Raw genomic sequence first — 20,926 nt, forward strand, 5'->3', positions numbered from 1 at the left:
AATGGGGTAGAACTAGTTGAGTGCATTAATGAATCAACTGACTGTTAACTCACTACTAGTTCCTCAAACAGTTTGGAAATAATTTAACTAGACTTAACTCAGTAAACTGAGTGAACTAATTACAACTCAAATATAACTCAATCTTATCTCCTTAATTTAAGAGATAAATCTTGCATGACTTCAGAAAGACTTCTAACTTGAATTTCTCCAACTAATTAATTAATTAATTATTTCCAAGTAGCTATTAAGACTAAATTCGATGTTAATTCACAATTTAATTCAAGGACAAATTAAATTGGAATATCCTTGTTGGCATACTTCAACACTCCCTCTCAACAAGAAAAGGATTATCTGCCACCCCGATCATGTCTCTATGGAACTCGAATTTACACTTTGACAATGACTTTATCAAAATGTCAGCATCTTGCTCCTCTGTCGAAATATATTGTAGCAACATGATCCTCCTCACTACATAGTCTCTGAGATGATGATACCAAATGTCGATGTGCTTGGACCTATCATGAAATACTGGATTCTCAAAGAGTTTGATACAACTATGATTGCCACAATAGATCACACTTGGATCGATCCTCTGATCAAACAAACCAACTAGGATTTTCCACATCCATATGGCCTCACATGTTGCCTGACTTGTAGCGCCTCTTCCGAGCTGGGTGCAACTGACCTTTGTTTCTTGTTGTACCAAGAAACTGTCGCTGACCCATGGTTAAAAGTCCTTCCTAATGTGCTCTTCCGATCTGATGGACTCCCTACCCAATATGTATCAGTGAAGCCCTGTAGCTTCACTCCCTCTATCCGTTTGTACCATAATCCATACTGAGATGTGCCTCTGAGGTATCTCAATACATGCTTTGCCACCTTCCAAAACATATTGGTAGGTTGAAACATTGCTTGACTCAGCTGGTTCACCGCATAGCACAAATCTAGTCTTGTGTTCACTAAGTGCATTAGTGAACCCACAAGCTTCCTATACATAGTAACCTCAACTACTTCTCCTGAAGTAGCATCCTCCTTCCTCCAAATACCAGCTAGAGGAGTCTGCATGGGCTTGCACTTCTCCATGTGGAATCTCCTGAGTATCTCATTGGCATACTTTCCCAGAGACACAAAAAAATCCCCATCCTTCCGCCACACTTCCATGCCAATGAAGTAATGCATGAGACCCATGTCTTTCATCTTGAATTCTATTGCAAGGTCCTCCTTACAAGACACAATCAACTGATTATCACCAGACAATATAAGATCATCAAAATAATGTATAATGATCCACAACTTACCTTTTACCACGATGTGGTACAGTTTTACATCCACTTCACTCTTTGTGAAGCCCAAACCGGTAAAGTAGTTGTCTATCCTGGTGTACCAAGCACAAGGAGCTTGCTTCAGCCCATAAAACATTCTCTGGAGTTGGAACACATGCAACTCATGATCAAAGTTCTCAAAACCTTCTGGCTGCTCTATGTACAACTCTTCCACAATTTTGCCATTGAGGAATGCAGTCTTCACATCCATCTGATGGATCTTCCAACCCATCTGTGCTAATAGTGCCAACATAGATCTGATAGATGAGTACCTTATGATAGGAGCAAAAATACCATCATAGTCAATCCCCTCGACCTGTGAAAAGCCACGGGCAACAAATCTTGCCTTATGCTTCTCCACACTACCATTAGCAACTTGATTTACCTTATAAAGCCAACGGGAACTCACAACTGACATGTTCTTCGGTCTGTGAACAATGTCCCAAACATTGTTACGAACTATGGAGTCATACTCCTCCACCATAGCATCAACCCAAATCGGCTGCTGCACTGCTTCCTCAAAGTAATATGGCTTGGTCTCAACACTTTCCCCAGCAAGGGCCATGTATCTAATGTACCTCTCAGGTGACCTCCTTTGTTTGTGCTGAGAAGATGGTGCTCCCACATTCTCTCTCACATCCTTCAATAAGTTGTCAGCTTCTTTTGTGCACTTCCATCCATCTCTGGAAGACTCTGCTTGAGTGGATGTCTCCACTCCTGGAACCTCTGTATGCGGCTGCTCCTCATCAATCTAAGGCTCCTCCTCCTTAGGGACCAACAGTTCCTCCAAAGCCTGTAGTTGGAGTTCCCTCTCAAGGGAAACTCGCATGGCCTTCTACTCAGTAAACTTAAGATCTCGGCAAACCACTGTCCTCCAATTGGTAGACAAGTACACCTGATAGTTGTGAGGTGTATCAATGTACCCCACAAATATCCCAAATTATGTTGTCAGCTCAAGCTTCTTCTGTGCATCCTTTGTCACATGGAAATATACTGATGAGCCAAAGATCCTGAAGTGACCCACATTTGGTCTCTTACAAGAGAAAGCTTCCTCTGGCATTTTCATCCCAAGTATGCAATGCAGGATTCTATTCTACAAATAGACCACTTTGTTGCATGCCTCAGCCCACAAGTGAAGTGGTAGGCCTTGGTCATGCAACATTGCCCGTGATGCCACCCCATTCTACTGTGGGTTATGAGCTTTTGTCAACTCTCATTTAATTCCTTCCACTACAATGAAGTCCTTAAACTCTTGAGAGACATATTCTCGACTCTTGTTGCTTCTGAAGGTTTTGATCTTCTTCCCTGACTCTTTCTTGACCAAAGCATTGAACTCACAAAACTTTGTGAAAGTTTGGTCCTTCTTCTGCATGAAATAAATCCAACATTTATGAGAATAGTCATTAATGAAAATCACATAATACCTTTTCTTCGTTGTAGATTCCATTGAGAATGGTCCACACAAATCAGTATGAAATTTCTCTCAACTGTGTCTTTCTCAGAATAGACATGCATGAGTTTTTGATGAGGGAATCTTCAATTAACTGGCGTAGACCTAGTTGAGTGCATTAATGCATCAACTGACTGTTAACTCACTATTAGTTCCTCAAACAGTTTGGAACTAATTTGACTAGACTTAACTTAGTAAACTGAGTTAACTAATTACAACTCAAATATAACTCAATCTTATCTCCTTAATTTAAGGGATAACTCTTGCATGACTTCAAAACGACTGCTAACTTGATTTTCGCCAACTAATTAATTTAAAATAAATTAATTAATTATTTCCAAGTAGTTGTTAAGACTAAATTCGATTTTAATTCACAATTTAATTCAAGGACAAATTAAATTGTAATATTCATGTTGCCATATTTCAACAGGATCCTGTTACAATTGAACCTCAAGTAAAATCCGTTAAAACCAAAACTATCCCAATTCAAAGTTTGGATCAGTCAACTGATACCCCTCTCATGGATAAAACACTTTTAACTACCCTCAATGTTGAAAAGGATCTTGAGAGGGTAAAAATCCCTATTCAATTTTCAAAATTTTCTAAGAACCCTGAATACAAAAATCAAGTTACAAAATGGATTCAAAGCACAAGTGTGGCTGCTGAAGGAGATGTAATTAGCCTTCAGGATGAGAAACCATTAGTAGTCTTTGGTCCTAGTGCATATATGATTGATGAGATTGTGCCTCCTTTCTACATAACATTCAATGCCCATGATTCCATCTTGTATAATTTTATGCTTGATTCTGGAGCATCACATAATATTATGCCAAGGATTATCATGGAACATTTAAATCTTAATATCACTAGATCTTATCACGACCTTTAAACTTTTGATTCTAAACAGGTACCCTACCTAGGACTGATAAAAGACTTAGTTGTTACTCTTGCCCACATAGCATTAAAAAGCATAGTGTTAGACATAGTTGTGACTGATATTCCTCCAAAATTTGGAATGCTTCCTTCTAGATCCTATTGTGCCAAGTTAGGAGGAACCCTTCAAATGAACATGTTTTATGCCACTATTCCTGTTTATGGATTAGAACAACTTAGGTAGTATAGAGAATTCAGATTCATACATATTGTGTGTAAAATAGACCAACCAAGAAACCATCCAATTTATGCAATTGATCAAGACTTTGGCTTTTTTCAGTTATCCTCAAATACAACAAAAGATTCTCAAGTTAAAATTGAAGATATAATTGAAAGCCCTAAGTCTATTCAAAATGATGTATGGAAACTTTTATTTGATGGTTCCTTCACAAAAGATGGAGCTGGATCTGGGGTAGTTTTAATTTCACTAGAAAAGGAAAATATCACTCAATCATGCAAGTTTGATTTTGAAGTTACCAAGAATGTAGCAGAGTGTGAAGCTTTCCTTCTAGGATTAGAGTTAGTTAGAAGCTTAAAGGTGAAAAATTTAGGTGTCTTCACTGATTTTGAACTTATTGTGAGACAGGTTAGGAATCTTTGCTAGAAAAAGCATCTCAGGCTTAGGTCTTATGGAAATGAAGTTTGGAATTCAATTGGAAATTTCTTTAATGCCTTTAACATAACATACATTCCTAGAAACGAAAATATTCATGCAGACTCCTTAGCTGTATCTGCAAGCTCATTTAAGATCCCTAATCAAACACATCTACTGTACCAAATCCAAGTCAAATATAGGTCATCCATTCCAGACAACCTTAAGCATTGGAAAATATTTGAGGATGACGAACAATTAAAGTCTTTTCTCCAACTTATAGATCAATTTTCTATTTTTCAAATTGATGAAGATAAGATTGATGTAAATGAAACCTTCAAGGAAAATGAAAGTTGAGACCTAAATCCAAAAATAACTAATCATGAGATCATACAATTCTCTAACAAATTCATTCCTAAAGGCCTCATCCCTTTGGAGAAATTATTTGATCATAATGATGTCCTCAGAAATCCACAATCCATTTCTTCACAAGATGACATTGAGCAAGCTAATATTGGAATTGATGAAGAAATCAATAATATAAAAACATGTTCCTATTTAACCCCTAAAGTTAAAATTGAATATCTTAAGTTGCTAATAAAATATAAAGATGTCTTTGCTTGGTCCTATGCTGATTTGAAAACTTATGATACATCCTTGATTGAACATAATATTCCATTAAAACATAAAGCAAAACCCCATCAACAAAAACTTAGGAGTATTAATCCAGTTCTTCTAAATACTATAGAAAAAGAGCTTAAGAAGATATTAGATGCTCAAATAATTCTTCCTTTAATATATTCTAGTTGGATTGCCAATTTAGTTCCTATTAGGAAAAAGAATGGAGAGATTAGAATTTGTGTAGACTTCAGAAACCTAAACAAAGCATCATTAAAAGACAACTATCCATTACCAAATATGGACTAGCTACTTCAAAAAATTTCAGGAGAAAACAGACTTTCCATGCTTTATGGCTTTTCTAGTTATAATCAGATTATGGTAGATCTAGCAGATAGAGAAAAGACAACTTTTACTACACCCTGGGGTACATTCATGTATGCTAGGATGCCTTTTGGCTTATCAAATGCAAGAGAAACATTCCAAATAGCTATGGATTTATCATTTGTAGGGTAGGTAAATAAATTTGACGTTATTTATCTTGAGGGTCTTACAACTTTTTCTAATTCTGATTAGAAACATCTAAAACACTTGATGAAGGTTTTTGACATTGTAGGAAATTTGGAATATCCCTAAGAAGTCACTATTTGCTATCAAAGAGGGAAAATTATTGGGCCATATCATCTTAGGGAAAGGGGTAATGATTGATCCTAAATGAGTATCTTCTATTCAAACTTTGACATTACCCAAGAACAAGAAAGAAATCCAAGCATTTCTAGGCAAAATTAATTTTCTTAGAAGGTTTATCCCAAAATATGCAATTGTCAAAGACATAATTGATATGCATAAAAAACATCATGAAGTTAAATGGATTGTCCCTTCTAGATTTTCATTTGATCAAATTAAGAGAGCCACTTCAAAATCCCTAACTGTTGCTAGCCCCGATTATGCTAAGCTGTTGATTATTTTCTCTTTTGCCTCAGAAACCATTCTTATTGTTGTCATATTACAAAATAATGAAGGCTCTGATGACCAACCTATAGCCTTCTTCTCCAAAGTCAGAAGAGATTTTAAACTTAGATATGATATTATTGAAAAGCAATCTTATTCCTTGATCCAAGCCCTCAAAGCCTTTAGAACATATGTCTTGCATTCACACATTATAGCTTATGTCCTTAATCATGTTGTCAAAACTATTTTGACTCAGCCTGATAATGATGGAAGAAGAGGGAGATGGATTGTTAAAATCCTTGAGTTTGACCTTGAAATTAATACCACAAAGCCAGTAAAGGGCCAAAGCTTGGCCAAATTGTTATCTAAATCCAGGTGCAAAATAATGTGGATTAATTTGGTTTGAAATGTCATTAGGGGAGAATCCATAAGAACCTTCCTCAATATCAGGAGAGAATCCACAAGAACCTTCCTTGATATTACGGGAGAATCCAAAAGAACCTCCTCCTCTTAGAGAAGGGAAGAATCCACAAGAACCTCTCCCTTTGAATCAAGTCATTCTTATTAATATAGATCAGAAATATTTACCCCTTGATTTGTACTCTGATATTGTGCAGTTTCTTAGGGATTTTAAATGTCCACCTAATCTTGATTTGAATCAGTGCAAGGCTCTGAAGCTTAAATCAATAAAATATTGCATCATCAATGATAATTTGTATTGAAAAGACCCTATTAATATCCTCCTTATTTTTTTTACTGAAAATGAAAAATAAGGGATTATAGATCACTTCCATGCAGGGTTTTGTGGTCAACACTATGCCTAGAGAGCACCATCCTACAAAATTTTAAAGCTAAGCTTCTATTGGCCCACAATTTTCAAAGAATTTGGAGCAAGGGTAAGAAGTTGCATAACATGTCACTTATTTGCCGGAAAACAGAAACTGCCAACACTTCCTTTGGTCCTAGTATCTATCCGTGCTCCTTTTCTACAATGGGGGTTGGACTTTATAAGGGAAATTCAGCCACATTCTAGTAATCAACACGTATGGATTTTAACTATTGCAGACTATTTCACCAAGTGGGTAGAAGCCATACCGGTTGAAAGTGCAACTGATACTGTTGTGATAAAAATTCTTGAAGAAAACATCCTATCAAGATTTGGATGTCCTCAACAGATTGTTACAGATAATGCAGTAGCTTTCAGCAGTGTTTAAATGATGCAATTTTGTCAAAAGTATTCAATCCTTTTACACAATTCTACACCATACTATCACTACAACAAAACCCTGTCGTTAGCATCCCTTTTTGCGTCTAGAGACCATTTTTGGTGCTATTTGTCTCCATTTATCAAGTATGGTGCAAAACTTGATGCAAAGTTTTCACCGAGTTTTGCACCAAGTCTTACATCAAGTTTAGCACCAGGTATTGTAATAGGTTTTGCACCAGATTTTACACCAAGTTTCGCGTGACGTTTTATGCCAAGTTTTGTGCCATCCTTTGCACATGTTTTGCATCAAGTTTGGCACCTAATTTTGTTTCACCATCTTTTGCATCCTCTATTGCATCCACCTTTTGTGCCTACACTTGCATCAACTTTTGCATCATCTCTTGCATCATTTTTAAAATCATTTTTTGCATCCATTTTTGCATATTTTTTGCATCCCCTTTGTTCAAAGTTTTGCATCAAGGTTTGTGTCTAGTTTTTGCATCTAATTTTGCATCTACTTTTGTTGCGTTGACTTTTACATCTTGTTTTGCATCCATATTTACTTCCTCTTTTTCATCTATTATTGTGTCCACTATTGCATCCATTTTTCTTGTGCCATAATTTGCACCTAGTTTGACACCTCCCTTTGCACCCTTTTTTGTTTCTAAATTTGCATCCATGATTGCATCCTCATATACATCTAGGTTTTCATTGACTTTTACATCTATTTTTAATCCCTTTTTATATCCACTTTTGTGTCAAGATTCGCATAAGGTTTTGTCTCTTGTATTGCATCTACTTTTGCATAGAATTTTGTTGCATCAACTTTTGCATCATATTTTACATCCATTGTTGCACCCATGTTTACACCCACTTTTACGTCCCTTTTTGCATCCTATTTTTCATCTTCATTTGCTTCTTTTTTTGTATCTATAATTACATCCAATTTTGTTGTGACACAATTTATGCCATGTTTTGTATTTACTATTGTACCCACGTTTTCTTCCAATTTTGCATCCTCTTTTGCATAAAACATTGCATCTATTTTTGTATCCACTTTTGTGTTGGGTTTTGCATCTCATTTTGTATATTCTTTTGCATGTACTTCCATTGCATCCATATTTTGCATCCAATTTTGTTTCTCATGTTGCACCTATGTTTGCATCCACTTTTACATCCCTTATAGCATCTTGTCTTGCATCTAAGTTTGCATCTTTTTTTTGTCTATTATTACATCCACTTTCTCATCCACCTTTTTTGTGCTATGATTTGTGCCATATCGTATGCCTATCATTGCAACCCACATTTTCTTCCACTATTGCATCCACATTTGTATCCTCTTTTGTGTCCAAGTTTGCATCAAATATTGTTTATGTTTTTTGCATCCCATTTCGAATCTACTTTTACATCCACTTTTGATTCGTCCAATTTTGCAACTAATTTTTTGTTCACTATTGCACCCATGTTTGGCCCATGTTTACATCCCTTTTTTCATCCAATTTTTCCTCTTTTTTGCATTCAAGTTTGTGTCCTTTTTTTTACATTCATTGTAGTATCCACATTTGTTTCACCACAATTCATGCTAAGTTTTATGCCTACTATTGTGCCCATGTTTTCTTCCACTTTTTCATCCATGTTTGAATCCTATTTTGTGTTCAAGTTTGCATCTAATCTTTTTCATCCACTTTTGTGTCAATTTTTCTGTCTTTTTCTGCATCTACTTATGTTTTGTCCACTCTTCATCCAAATTTATGTCTATTTTTACCCCCAATGTTTTTGTTCACTTTTGCATCCGTTTTCCAACGCACATCATATTTTTTGCATTGATGATATTTATTATGAGATTGAAAATTATGAACAACTGATGACCATGTCAATAATTATAACGATGATGATAATGAAGATGATGACGATGACATGAATTTTGATTGTTATGATAATTACAATGATGATAAAGATGATGAGAGTTACAATGAAAATGATGATGATGATGCTAATGACCTTGGCCATTCTTCCCAATTTTTAAATGTTTCCATGGTCAAAATCATAATAATTATCTTTGGTGTCATCTTCCAAGTCATCATCATCTGATCATCATTATAATTATTTTCATCTTGGTCATGATCAAGAACAATAATGGCATGAATGATGATTATGATGTTCATGATGAAGATGAAAACAATTATGATAAAAATTATATTAGTTACGATGATGGGGATGATGACAATTATAATGATGATGATAATGGTAGTAATGATGATGATCATCGATCATCTCTAAAAAATAAAGTTGTTATTTTTCTTGCATATATCATGTTTCCTAACAACCCTTTTTGAGCACTCGTAACATTTTTTAGGTTGATGATATTTCTTATGATGCCTATAATTATAAACAATTGATGACAATATCCATAATCATTATGATGATGAAGACATGAATGTTGAATATGACGATAATGCAATGATTACAATAATGATGACATTGATGGTTGTGATGATGGCGATAATGAAGATGATGACCCTCCCTCTAAACTAGGGAGGTACTCATAATGAGACAAAAAAGTAATCTCGAGTTGAAATATTCATATAAGAAGGGATCTGGATTGTTAAGCATCAATGATGATTTACATCATCATAGCCAACATTGTCAAAATAGTAAGGCCTTGACTAACAAGTTTATCTCTCCATTAGATCAGAGCACAATGTTGGGATGCATAAATCTGGACACCACTACCTCTTTAGGCACTTACCCCACCAGGATGTTCACTAGGTATGTCCTCACATGATCATTTCCTAATCCACTATCATAATATTTAACACCAGGAAATGTCAATCCTCATGACTATTCTTATCTTGGATTAATGTACTTGACTTATGGCGATTAGTCCTAGTCAAAGTCCAAATTCTCAAAGAATATTGGTCCCAGATGTTTATCCAATCCACCATTCTCCCTACTAGTGTCTTTACTAGGCTTACGATTGTTAGTCCTGGCCATAGTACATGACACATGGATAATATGGTGTCTACCCTCACTCTCTCTCAACCAGAGAGGAGACATCCACAAGCATAAGATTTTCTCAAGAATACACATCATTTTCATAGAGAATAACATCATTAATTTTTTTTCATCACATGACGCCTTTATGATTAAGCATTCATAGATTTGTGGCAAAATATTTCCCGTTTTGTCATTTGTGATGAAATAAAATCAAAAAGTGAAAGCCAAAATCATTAAAGATACACTATATTGATTTATCTAAGTCTAAACTCTAAGGTTTAAGTGAAAATTCATGTAAATCTTAAATCAACGAGTTGTGACAAACTTATGAAAACCTTATTCCCTAAGTCCTATATTTAAGAAAATGAAAAAGAAAGAAAAATAATGGCCAATGAATGGTAACTCATGTATTCACTCCCTCTTTGGAAAATATAAGAATATATACACTCCTAGTCACACTTGATCACATGTTTGCGATGGTTAAATCATGAATTCCTATTTTCTCCTTTCATTTTCACTTCATCATTTAAGCACCTAATTGAGGATCTAGGGAATGTTTGTTGCCTAAGGCTTTCATGTCTACTCTTCGTTTACTTATGTCACACTACTGTCAATTTATGTGACGGAGTGAAATACATAAGTTTTTGGAGTTATTAGAGTGGTGTATTAAGTTAGTCACCACACACACGTGTATTACATCTCATTGATCCACATGTGTGGGTTGGAGACTCATTGCTTGACAACTTTAATGGAGACTACTTTATGGCTTTAATGTTATAGCTTACAAAATATCTTGTTAAACATTGCGATCCATCCCTTCTTTTCCTCGAGACGCTTGATAATATTGAAGTCACTCCCAATAATCCATGGAGATGGGGAGTATTGATTACTTGTGCTAGAAATAGAATTGAGAAATAGAGGTTTTCCATTTGCGATATTGGAGTCATAGACATTGGATACATGGTAGTAGTCCTTGATGTCAATAAACTAAAATTGTATTGTCATAATGCGAAAAGAGGTAAACATATTGGTAACCTTGATGTCTTGATCATTTCAAATAATAACCATTCCACCCAAGTATCTCTAAGCATCAATCACTACTACTTGGAAATTCCTCCCCCATTTTCTAATTATATGAGGTAGAACCTCACTTAATATTTTTGCTTCTCATATCAACATTATTGATGGGTGCTTTGCGTACCATTTTACTTTGTTTTCCTTTACTATTGAGGCCCCTCATGTTCCATGGGATTATTTTCATCGAGAATTTACATAGAAAGGAAGTATAATGTGACTAAAAAAAACATGTCTCAAGATTTAAGTGCTTGGACAATTCCACTTCATGACTCCTATATTTCCTTAACCTGGGACCAAATGGTGAACTTGATGGCCTTAAGGGAAATTGACCAATGAAAATATAAAAAAAATATCCATAATGATTTCATCAATCAATGAATCATTAAAAAAAATATCCAAAACAATTTCATCAAGCAATGAATCATTGCATTATAAAATACAATCTATAAACATTTTGGGAAAATTTTGCTAAAACATGCTCAAAAACCAACATATTTAACAATAATATGGACAATAACACATTTTGATAGATTAAATAACATGTTATCAAGCCTAAAAATGTCAAAAACAGAAAACTATAAAGCATGCAACTAATGGAAGTGACCACTGAAGGCCACCATAAGACAATTAATCTATTACGATCAAGATTAATGGGGACAAATATCTACAAAGGACAAGAGCAAACCTATTTTAACTTTGTTGTTTTATTAGCCTCGTTCAAGATGAATAGTTCAAGATATCATGAAGAACATAATTAGTTTTATTACGTTAAGAAAACCCAAGCACATTCTATAACTTAGCAAGGAAGAGATGTATAACACTCATGCCAACGACACAACACATGGCATTGAGTTACTTTTTTATATATAATTTAAACTCCTATCATAAAATCACAAATCTAGCATGAATGGAATGTTTAAAATCTATTTTTATAAAAACAAAATATAATTTTTTTTATAGAAAAAAAATACCAAAAACTAAATATATTTTTTTAGAAAATAAAAAATACTAAAAACTAAATATATATTAAAAAAAAACTAAAACATAAGCAAACTAGAATTTGAATTTGACACTCTTGTTCACTTTCAGAAACTCATATGATGGAATGTAATCTTTTTATCCTCATCTTTAGATCTTTCCTAAAAAATAAATCATACAAAAGTGGGAAAGAACCATAAAGTATCGGGAAGCTTTTTCCTAAGTGCAAAAGCATCTAAAAAGTGGAAAAGGAAATTTTTGTATGAGGAAACATTATTCACCCAAAAGATTTTTCCCACACTAATGAGGAATTTGGGAAATCTTCATAGCCTTCACTTTCCTATATATTGGAGGCTTGGCCATTGAAAAAATGATGGGAATTCTTGTATTGTCATGCTGCTGAGATCTATCTTGAGAGGGAGGGTTTTTGAGCTATGAGTTGGGGGAGGTGTTGTTGCAACTACATCTGATTGTTGTAACTTTCCTCCAACTCCTTTATTCATATAGATCAATTGTTCTTCCTTCCTTATGTTTCTATTCATTCTTTACTTCTTCTATTTAACTAATGGATGTATGGAATTTTTTCAATAATATGTATATGTTTCTGATAGTTTCGATTATCAAGATATTATGCTGTGAAGGTTGCTTTATTGTCTCTCTTATGTGTAGGACCAAGCTTTGGAGCTAGCTAGGACTGCTTCCTAGCTATACTAAAAACTCCAAGAAGACCTACATGTGAGGACTCACAAGAATTCATTCTCTTTTTCCTAATCTATACTCTACATCTTGATCTACTAAGAATCCTAAGCCTTAGAACAACCTTTCTCTTAATTGGTTTGTCCTAGGTTTCGGAGGTAAACTGACGAGGTTTTATTTTCATCTAACCATGCATTAAATCCTACAGCAAAATGACATTTAGAAACTTTAATATATTTCACTATGTAAATTAACTTAGTAAAATGAACCCATAGAGGGGGTCATAAATGGAAATAAAAGTAAAACTCTTAAAAAGAAGCCAAAAGTGGATTTAACCATGGATGCAAAATTGGGAGTAGAATTGGATGTTAAACTAGCCATCAAAACAAGATGCAAACAATGACACAAAAAGGGTTTTAAAGTAAAATAAAAAAATGGTGCAACACTAGACACAAAGAAGGGAACAAAATAGGGCATATTAAAGGATACCGAATTGGGCACAAACAAGGATGCAAAAATGGACACCAAAATGAGGATTCAAAGAATGGTGTAAAATTAGGATGGAAAAAGGATGTAAGAAAAGACACAAAACAAGATGCAAAATGGGACTAAAAAGGGTGAAACCAAGGATGTCAAAAATGATGCATAACTAGATGAAAATTCAAGCTAAAATCTAGGTGCAAAATGAGATGCAAATGTGGACACAAAATGTGGTAGAAAAAAGGATGCAAATTTGGAAGCCAAAAAGGATGAAAATTTAGATACCAAAAAGGATGCAAATTTGGACATAAAAAATGGTGCAAAATTGGACACAAAAGAAGAAAAAATGGTGCAAAAATGGGCATAAAAATTGCTCAAATTTGGATGCAAATTGAGATGCAACATTGGATGTAAAATGAGGTGCAACAAATCATTCAAAATTTGGTGCAAAAACAAATGCAAAAGTAGACGAAAAAATGGCTCAAAATTGAATGTAACAATAGACACAAAATGGGGTGCAAAGGTGGATGCAACATATGGTTCAACATAGGATGCAAATTTATATGCTCAAAAGGATGCAAAATTGGATGCAAGAAATGGTGTTAAAAATGATGCTAAATTGGATGAAACAAATGATGCAAAATTAAATGCAAAATATGGTGAAAACTAGGATGCAAGAAAGGGAGATAAATAAAATGCAAAAGTGGATGCAAAAAATGGTGCAAAAATGCATGCAAAATTTGACACTAAATCAGATTCAACATATGGTGCAAAATTGGATGGAAAAAATGGTGTAAAAAAAGGGAGAAAAACTGGCACAAAAATAGATGTAAAAATAAGTACAAAATTAGAAGCAAAAAATGACATAAGACCAGATGCAAAAATTGGCACAAACTGGATGTAAAAAAGGCACTAAATCAGATGCCAAAGATGGTGTAAAAATCGATGCAAATTATGACACAAAACTAGAAGCAAAGAATACCACAAAAGAGGAAGCGAAAAATGATGCAAAAATAGATGCAAAAAATGGCACAAAACTAGAAGCAAAATTTGTTGTAAAACCAAACGAAAATCTTGGTGCAAAATATGGTGCAAAAAGTGATGGAAAATTTGGCATTAAAAAGATGCAAAATTTGGTGCAAGAAAGAACGCTTTAAAATTTTTACAATAGAGCCAGATTTAGCGTGAAGTTGCTCATCCTAATTGAGAAAAAAAATGCACTAAAATCTGGTGCTAAATCTGACGCAAATTGCTTGTTTTGTTGTAGTGTATATCCATAGGGTAATGGACTAGCAGAGTCTTCCAACAAGAGCTTAGTCAAGGTCATTAAGAAGATTCTTGAAGACCATAAAAAGAGTTTGGACAACCATCTTATTCATGCTATCTGGGAAAGCATAGTTTCTCCTAAGAGATCAATAGGCAAGTCTCCTTTCCAATTAGTTTATGGTAGGGAAGCAGTTTTTCCTACTCATTTAGCTTTACATGTTATGAGATTCCTTCAAGAATCCAATGAATAAAAAGATGATTTCTCATGAAGGATTAATCAAATCATTGATTTAAATGAAGCCAGAGATGAAATTTAGTAAAAGCTAAGGAAGTATCAAAACAAGGTGAAGGAACTGTTTGACAGAAAGGCTAGAGAAAGGAATTTCAGGAAAGATGACCTAGTACTTAGATGGGATACAAGGAGAGAAGACAAAGACAAGCATGCCAAATTTGACAACCTCTCATTTGGTCCATTCAACATTACAAAATTCAAAGGGAACAATACATTTATCCTACAGAACTTGGAAGGAGAGTATTCCTCATTGCTAGTCAATGGGAAATACCTAAAACATTACATTCAGTATTAATTCTTCATTCAGTCATTCATCATCTGTAAATATCTGGAGAGTTTATTTTATCTTTGAAAAATTTGCAAGTGAGTATTTTTTTCTACAAAGACTCCATAGCCCGAGGAGAAGGCACTTGGACCTGCTTGTCATTTGCATCCTACAGGGGAAAGCAGTCCCCAACTAAAACCGATGTTGTAACAATTTTGGTTTTGATAAGTTAGCATATTAGAAAAAAATGAAAAACCAAAAAATATTAAAATGTTAAGTTAGGATATGGACAAAAAGAAAAAATAAAATAAAATGTTAGGAATATTTTATATAATTTCCATATCAAATATAATGATAGGTTAGATTGTCCTAAAAAAGGAAGGAAAAATAAATAAAATGCTAGGTAAGCAAACAAAAGAAAAAATATTGCTTTAGTTGAAAAAGAAACAAATTTGAGGCAGCTAATTTCAATGCGCCATTAAAGTTTTTTTAGTTTGATAATAAAGGTTAAGCCCTTAAATACAGTTTAATTTCTTTTATCGTAATTTTTGCAATAGGAAAAAAACATTTAATTTGTCTAAGTTTGGAAAATGACAAAACATCAACTCAGCGCATGATAAGTGACCAATATTTTTAAACGGACATGATGAATGTCGCCTCGACCAATGGTAGAGGTAGCATTTCGAACCCCCTTCAGCCATTTCCCATTAACACGGGGGGTGTCCAAAAAGCTATTTTAATGGTGGCCCATCTTTGCTACGTGTATATCCCATAGCATTTCAAACCTCCAAAGCCCAAATCCACAAACCACCTCACTACCCTCCCCTGAAATACCACCGGCGGTTTTCAACCTTCTTATGGTCGATCATAGCCCCACTCCATATCACAATTTGTTACTCCCTTGTCCACTAAAAAGTTGCGACAACAACCATCCATTACCCCTCATCTGTTCAGAAGCCACTACGTCATAAATTCATTGCGCTATATGCTCCTGTCCTGTTGCAAATGCCATTTAACCATTTTTTGCACCCATTGGACAATTAATCCCCTCTCCTCTGTCATAAATCTCCTACGGTTAAGATTTGAAAAGGTAAATTAACCAATTCCACTTATAAATACCCTATGGCCCTATCGTTTATTACTTTTCCTCTTAAACCAATTCCTCTGAGAGCTATGATTTATTCTTTTCTTATTTGTCCTATCATTCATCCCTCAATTAAGTCAGTTTTACTATTCCCCTTGCAGCAAAATGGACCCGAAAGTTGAATCACAAAAAATGGCTGAAGAGGAAAACCCATCTGCAACCCTGACTAATCTGGATCACCTTCCCCTTGTAGACTCTCTATTCAAAGTCACAGATTGTGAATGCGAATTCGACTTTCATGAATTTCATCTCTAGCTGAAACAAAAATACACAGGTAAGGAAGATCCAATTCGTTTCTCTGAAGCACTCTTTCCGGGCCTCTTCTCCTTCCCAAAAACACAGCATTTTCCTGATTTGATCACCTTTTTTCAAGCCAGATATGATCTTGTGGAGGGAACAATAATGACTTAGGATGGAAACATTCTGATTAATATTAATGCTCAGAATATAAATCAAATGTTGTTGATACCTTCATCTAACTCCCTTAGCTATTTCTCACCAGCAGCTCTTATGGACCTCTATAATAAACTTACCTTCCCACAGAGAACTCTCTTTTTTAAACATTTTATACCAGAAAATGTTGAATTACCGAAGATTAATCCACCTTATTCATCTTCTATGTTCCCTGAAGTCACTAGACATATCATCTTCCTACTGTCATACCTCTTAGGCTATAAAAATGACCAACTTTTTGATGAATCTATCCTTGGATTCTTTTCTATTTTCAGTAAGAAATATCAACCTGCCTTCATGTACAGGTATAGCCAGTCCTTGGCTGATAGTGTACATGATAAATTTATGAAATTTACCACACAAGGAGTTTCCAGGTATAGATCAGTGATCATTCATTTCCTTTTGTTTTAGCAAGTAGATTCATTACATATTGAACTCAACAAACAACATGAACAAGGAGTGAATCAATCAGTGATTCACTGGACTGAATTAGTTAGAGAAGCATCATCAAAGTTTACATTTTCTTAGTTTATTTATTCTTTTGTTCATCTAATTCTTCAGTTACTTAATAACCAAGTATTGCCCAAAATTGGAGAAGAAATCAAGAAAACCTTACACCTATCAGAACAGACCAAGACTGGAGACTGGTATCTGTACCATAACTACACCGAGATTAGGATATATGGTAGTGAATTGGCTCCATACAAGTTGCCTAAATATATGCCAATCAGGATATTATCACTGGAATACATTAGGCAGATGATAAATATGGATGAGGTCCACTTTATCTCAGGTAATAAAAAGTCATAGTTTAAGCTCAAAGCCAAGGGAGGGTCATTCATCTGTAATACTAGGTCTATGGTCATATAGGTAGACAAATTATTGAAGAAAATGAACCTTTAGCCTGGTTTCACCTGGTCGTATGATCCTTTTGGCATCATTTCAAAATTAAGAGTTCAATTGAAGGCCACACCTTACAATCACACTCTTAGGCCAAAATTAGAGAAGTTTATGAACCAGGAGCAGTGGTCTGAAGGGACACTCTTGGAAGGAGATGAACATGTTATGACTACTCCACAAGTGGACACTCCAGGCACTTAAAATACCCAACACAAAAGATCTAGAGAAGAAACTCTATCAGCTATAGAATCAGTTAAAGAGTATTCTATAATAAAAAAGAAATTGAAAACTGGATTATCAATGTCATTAGGGAGAAGGAAACCAAAATTAATTGATCTCGGGGATCTAGAGGATATTTCATCAGCAGGGACCACTGATCCAAAAACTCCTTCTACTTCTTCAACTTATTCTTCAGAAGAACCTATGGATATTATTCAGTCAACTCAGATCAGCTCTTCAAAAGATAGTAATATCTTCTCGAGATTTCAGGAAATTAAACTCTTAGGTCAAAAGTGTACAGTTAGTTTTGGAAAAAGACATCCACCTCTCAGAATAGGCTTCTCTCTACCTTTGAGAGTGAAAGAGGAAGGATGCAAAAGGATTTCTTGCAGGCTCATATTCCATTTGCCAAGTCTACAACAGATTACAAGAAGACTATATTTTCATTTGATGTGAACTAGATACATCCTACTGATCAAATGGATTTGCACAGGAAATCAGGAGAGATGTTATTTTCAACGATGACTACAACTTCCATGACTCTCTCTAAGCTTAGAACTGCCTTTTCAAATGTGCAATCACAACTTAAGATTGAAAAACCATCATCCTTAACTAAATATAACAAGTTAAAATCTTTGCACGATCTTATTGTTAAAATTGGATATGATCTCTAAGATTGTAAATCAATTGAAGGCATACTTAAGAAAAATTATAAAGAGATTGAAGCCTTGAAGAAACACTTGAAACTGCCTTCAACTGAGGATCAACAAACTAAGGAGATGGCACAAATGAACAACATAGAGAGGAGATGTTGAAGCTCATCATTGAGAAAAACAAACAAAACAAAAACATGGAAGAACAAATATAACAATTTGTTAAGGAGAAAGAGGCAGAACAACTTCTTGTAACTCCAATAACAACAATTCCCATAACAAGTACAGAGCCAAGCTCATCTTCCACCAGTATTGCATCAATATCAATGACAGTTGAAATAGAAAAACTATCACAAGAATTGCAAGCATTAAAACAACAGAATGAGAAGTTACTCCAAAAGTTCCAAACTCTAGAGTCACAGAAGGTAAAAAATGACGCATTCTATGTAGAGGAAATGCAAAAGTCACACAGGCTAGAACTCAGGGTTAGCCAATTAGAGAGTACGTCTCTAATTGTATACACTTTGGTCCAAGCAAAATAGGACATCTGGTTAGACATTAACCACTCCATAATAGAGGTAAGGCCATCCATACAAATCATTTTTGAGTAGAAGGATTTGATAGCCAAATGTAGGACATAAATTGACAATCAGAGGATACCATTGAAGACAAAACCTAAAGAAGAAAGAGGAATGATTAAAGTATTAAACTTCAAGACTAAGATCGAAGACTAAGGAAGAGTTACATGGAATCAATATTTAAAATAGGACATCTACTATTTTGGAAATTAAGAAAGTCCTATAGAAGAAGAATTTGTTGACACAACTGAAAACAAAATATGGAACTTTGAACATTGTTTTCCGAAGGTTTCGTTCTAAATTCAATGTGTTGAACAAGAAAGGTTTACCGGGGTTAGCATCACCAAATTATCAGTTAGTCAAATTGGAGAATTACCGTGAAACGTTATATACTATTGTGACAAATAATAGTCAATTTACAGGGATAAAAAGAAAAATTATTGGGAAAGAGTTTCGAGAAGTCTTGAACTCTGACCTCACAATCAAACATGAAGTTGCACGCCTTTTTCTCACTAAACCGAATTTTGAAAGATATACCGAAGTTGATGAGATATTTAGAAGGATGGTAAATATGGAGATACCAAGTGAAGAGAGGTGGGATCAACTATATGAAATAATTTATTAACTTTTCATCCCAGCAAGAAGACATCACAACAGCGTTTGGAGGGCCAGTCATCAACAACTCCCTACCTAAAAGGGACACATCATTCAACTATTTTTTTCCTATTTTTTTCAGGCTATTTTTGTAAGTGGTTTAGGGTATTTTTTTTAGTATCTAAACTAGTATAAATAACTTTCTCCTAGGAGTTATTAAGAGTCACACCCTAGCATAAGCATTTTGTAAGCATTCATGTACAAGACTTTTCAGGATCACTAATGATAAAGTAGAGGATTCTGAATTTTGTTCCATATAGCCTTGTTTCTCTTGTAAGTTTTTCAAATGTATCTTTCATTCTATTTTCTACATATTTTTGAGTTTTACAAAAGGTAACCAGGTAAGTGTAATTACGTTTCAGTTATTCTTAAATTCCTTCTGAAGTTATAATCATTAAAGAGAATGGGTTACTGAACTATTTATTTAAGTATCTCCCTATAAATCATTCAATTATCAGTATCTTTATAATCTTAAGTAGATTTTGTTACATTTTCAAACATTGGTTGAAGGTTTTATTTCTTATGATTATTTAATCTTCTATCTTAAAAGTAAAGTAATCATATCTTCTTACTACTTCTACTTAACATCAAAAAAAACTTAATTCATTGTAGGAAATTAAATAGCAACCCTCTGTTTACCTATTAGTACTATCCAAAAGGGTTGAACATCATTGTTATAATTTGTTTCATACATTGGTCCTCCAATTAAATCAAAACCAACAAAACATTATATATGCTTTGGCATAACGAATTGACCTTAGGTTATCTCAAAGGAAAACAACTACTCTATCTCCGGCCTTGAATGTCTTATTGTTCCTATGTTGATCATTCCTATCCTTGTAATGTTTTGTGAATTTTGTAAAGTCTCTTGTACCTATAGATGGACTTTCCTGATCTTCTCCACAAAAATTTCTTCCCTTGAGGAATCCCTTGTCAAATCCTCCCTCACTCCTCCTTGCTAACAATATGAAATATCTAAAGGTGAAGGTGGAAAATATGAAAAACAAGTTTCAAATGGGGACTTACTAGTGGAAGTGTGGACTGTTATATCATAAAAGTGTTATATTTACAATTTATTTTCATCCTAGATATTTAGATGCTTCTGATTGTATCCCATTAAAAGTTGCAAAAAATTCTTGTTGATTACCTTTGTTTTCTAAGGTCTTTGTATGGAATGTTATATACCAGTTCAACTTTGTGT

Source organism: Pinus tabuliformis, chromosome 8 (assembly GCF_031772625.1).
Source record: "Pinus tabuliformis cultivar Carrire ecotype Pingquan chromosome 8, CPIR1, whole genome shotgun sequence".
Classification (NCBI taxonomy): domain Eukaryota; kingdom Viridiplantae; phylum Streptophyta; class Pinopsida; order Pinales; family Pinaceae; genus Pinus; species Pinus tabuliformis.